Here is a 3,871-nt window from a genome sequence, read left to right as displayed (position 1 = left end):
TGTAGTTGCCCAGCCTTGAGACTGAAGAAGGAGCCAGGAGACAACAACAGAGACATCAATGGCTTAGTGGACAGGGGACCTAACACACCCAGAACAAAGGGTCCTGGAGCGACGCCCCACCGTGTACGGTAGACGGCAGGCAGGACATGGCAGCAATCTTCGCTACTCGGGGAGGAGGCTACAGTTTACAGGGGAATTGATGTCAGGTGGGCTCATCAGTTACCAGGGAAACCAGCAGCTGGGGCACGTCTCACACAGCCCCGCAGGTTAATGACCATCAGGGCAGATGTTTCCCTTTAATAAACTAGCCAGTTGGAGCCGTTCTGGCCTGAGGATTAGAACAGTCACTAGCTGGGGCAGGGGACAAGCGGTTCCTGTGAGTAGTGTCAGTAAGGCAGGGAGTGGTTGGGCAGGGGATGTACAGAGAGCAAGAGAACAGCCATCTCGAGTGGCCTGACCCCCGGGCCAGCAGCAGTCTGGGTGCGGGTCTTCAGCGCCCTAGGCAGCTCCCCGCGGCCATCAGACCAGCATGCAGCGCTAACGCAGGCCACTCCCGGGGTGGGTACGCAGGAACCAGGGCCAGTCCCCACGAATCATCCCGGCATCCTCCTTAAGGTCACAGACTTGAGAGGGTTCTTTGAGAGACTCCACCCCGCTCCCCAGGGGCCCTGCTGGCGATAACCTACCCGGGTTCTCCTCTTGGCTTTGTGCTGGTCCCACAGCGCATGTGCCCTTTGGGACACTCTCGAGAGAAGAACACATTCCCACACACTCAGGGTTGGGGGCACGGGCGCTCACGTCTAAGTCAGTTCCAAGCATTAGCAGCTCAGCTCGAAGGAGCTTCTCATCTTAAATGACTTTATTTGGTGTCAAAGACAAAAACATTATTATTCAAGTATTGCTTTAAGGAAAAGAATGTCTCTTTTTAAAATACAGTTATTTAAGTTCTGTGACCTTCTATTCATAGTTTTGAGGCACTTTTTAAAAATACTCCCTTCCCTCCGACCTCATCAGAAAGACTTGTGGACAGGCTCCTGATGATTTGTAACCTGCTGGTCTCCATTTCAATATTTGCAGCTGCGACGCTTAGCAACTCCCCCCATCGTTTGCGTTAGTGAACTCTTGCTTCACAGAAGAATAAAGTTTCTCAGAGCAGTGTGGTTTTAGGTTAAAAGGACAAAAGAAAACAAGTGAAAATTGAGTATCTCCTTTGGGAACTTGATAGCTCAGCCCAGAAACAATCTTCGGAACAGGTTGAAGCAGTGATGATAATAACTACCATGTGGCCCAAGACGTTCACAACCGTCCTTTCCTGCGAGCCTCACTGTCACACGCGGAGGTAAGCAGAACAGGACCCTCAGGCACATCCCTGCAGAAGCTGGGGGGCCTTTGTCCCTGGGGCTTTCCTGCCCTTCCCCTCCCACTCCCAGCCCTGAGCTTTGCTTTCTACCCCGGGAGTCCGGAGTCCACTAAACTCCTGGGGAACCCAGCATCCTCTGCCTCTGTTTGCACAGCCCAGGCCTCCTCTCAGCTCTACAGTTCTCCTTCTCATCAAACAAAATGCTCATCACTCCGTGCAGCTGGTTTGGCTTATATTTAGGAAGTCAGTGAATTTGCTAAATGCCTGCGTTTGGTCCTTCACTCAGACCAGTGTTGGGGTGTGCTGACTAGTGACCACCCCCACACAGGCCCACATCCTAATTCCTGGAACCTATGAACGCTTCCTGATGTGACAAAAGGCAGATGTGATCAAATTAAGGACCTTGCAATGGAGAGATTATCCTGGATTACCTGGTGGCCCTAAATAATCATAGATGTCCTTAAAAGAGGGAGGCAGGGACTTCCCTGGTGGCGCAGTGGTTGAGAGTCCGCCTGCCAATGCAGGGGACACGGGTTCGTGACCCGGTCAGGGAAGATCCCACATGCCGCGGAGCGGTTGGGCCCGTGAGCCATGGCCGCTGAGCATGCGCGTCCGGAGCCTGTGCTCCGCAACGGGAGAGGCCACAACAGTGAGAGGCCCGCGTACCGCAAAAAAACAAAAAAAGAGGGAGGCAGAAGGAGATCAGACTATGGCAGAGAGGGAGGCGAGGTGCTAAGGGGAGGTATGTGGCCACAAGCCGAGGGGAATCGGCAGCCACCAGAACCTGGAGGAGGTGAGGAAAGGGATTCTCCCTGGGGGCTCAGGAGGAGCCAGCCCTGCCAACACCTTGACTCCAGCCCAGGGAAACTGATTTTGGACTTCTGGCCTCCAGAACTTAAGGGAATAAACTTTTGTTGTTTTAAGCCACTAGATTCATGGAAATTTGTTACAGCAGCTGCAGGAAACAAATGCAGGTGTATGATATGATAGTTTACACTCCCGGAAATGCAGTATTTGCTTCCGTAGAGGCGAGTCCTTGCAATGGGGGATTCATCTGCAGGTGGTGGAGTGTTCGGCAGAAGAAGGGCAGATTTGTGAGGGGCCTCCTTCAGCCAGCAGACCCTGCCTCAGCTCACTAGCATAAGGCTGGCCCCCCGGCCTCCACAAAGGACTGCACCAAGATCACTTTGAACAGGCCAGTGCCAGCCAGTTTTTAAAGACGTCCCACTTGATTGTTTTTCTGTACCAACATTTGGCAAACCAACCTAGCTGATCATCAGAATCACACGGGGAAGCTTTTGTAAAAGGTCGGGGCGGGGGAGGATTCCAGAGTCGCTGCCAGAGATTCTGGTTTAGAAGGTGTGGGATGGAGCCTGTACCTTTGCTGTCCTGGAGAGTCTTCATGCTCAGCCAGCTTGGGGAAACACTGCTGTGTGTGCGCCAATATTCCTTCTTCTGAGAGCATTGCCTCACTCTATTTTTATAGCTAACTGCACATCTACTGCTTTCCCAGATCAGATAATACTTAAGAAACCGTTTAGTCACACAGAACACCCCACACTTCTAGCACTCAGGAAATGCGTGCTCAGTCACACCCTCCAGAGACTTGATCGCCTCCTGAGGCAGGATTTCACCATCAGTTCCAGAGGCTGGTAATGGGCGCGGCCTGGAAACCCTTCATCTCACTCAGCTAAATTCCCTATTCTTTGTTTGTCTGGCTTATTCATGCAAGGTGTTTATTGAGCACCTGTTAAGTGCCAGGAACTCGGAATATAAAAGTGAATTAACACATACAAATCCCCGCCTGTTAATCCACACGGGGGCATCCCATCCTCACCCACCAATCTGAAAGGCCCCCTAAAGGGGTAGGCCACTGTGTCTGATTTCTCCTTTCAAGGATGAGGAAACCCAGTCCATCCTTTTATTCTTTGACCATCTTCCAGTCCAGCCCTGACTGCAATCCACCCATCAACCTTATGGCTCATTCCTGCATCCCCCTCCAGATTCCCCTTCTTCCTTCGTGAATAGGTGGAGCACAGAGGATTTTTAGGGCAGTGAAACTACTCTGTATGATACTGTGATAGTGGATACATGTCCTTGTACATTTGTCAACACCCATAAAGTGAACCCTAATATAAACCATGGACTTTGGTTATAATGATGAGTGGATGCTGGCTCATCAGTTATAACAAAAGCACCACTCTGGTGGTGGGGGTGTTGATAGTGGCAGAGTCTGTGCTTTTGTGGGACAGGAGGTATATGGGAACTCTCTGTACTTTCTGCTCAGTTTTACCGTGAAACTAAAACTGCTCCAAGAAATAAAGTCTTGGGCTTCCGTAGTGGCGCAGTGGTTGAGAGTCCGCCTGCCGATGCAGGGGACACGGGTTCGTGCCCCGGTCCGGGAAGATCCCACATGCCGCAGAGCGGCTGGGCCCGGGAGCCATGGCTGCTGAGCCTGCGCGTCCGGAGCCTGTGCTCCGCAACGGGAGAGGCCACGGCAGTGAGAGGCCC

The sequence above is a fragment of the Lipotes vexillifer genome, unplaced genomic scaffold, assembly GCF_000442215.2.
Source record: "Lipotes vexillifer unplaced genomic scaffold, Lipotes_vexillifer_v1.1 scaffold196, whole genome shotgun sequence".
Classification (NCBI taxonomy): domain Eukaryota; kingdom Metazoa; phylum Chordata; class Mammalia; order Artiodactyla; family Lipotidae; genus Lipotes; species Lipotes vexillifer.
Note: the sequence above shows the minus strand (reverse complement) of the source record.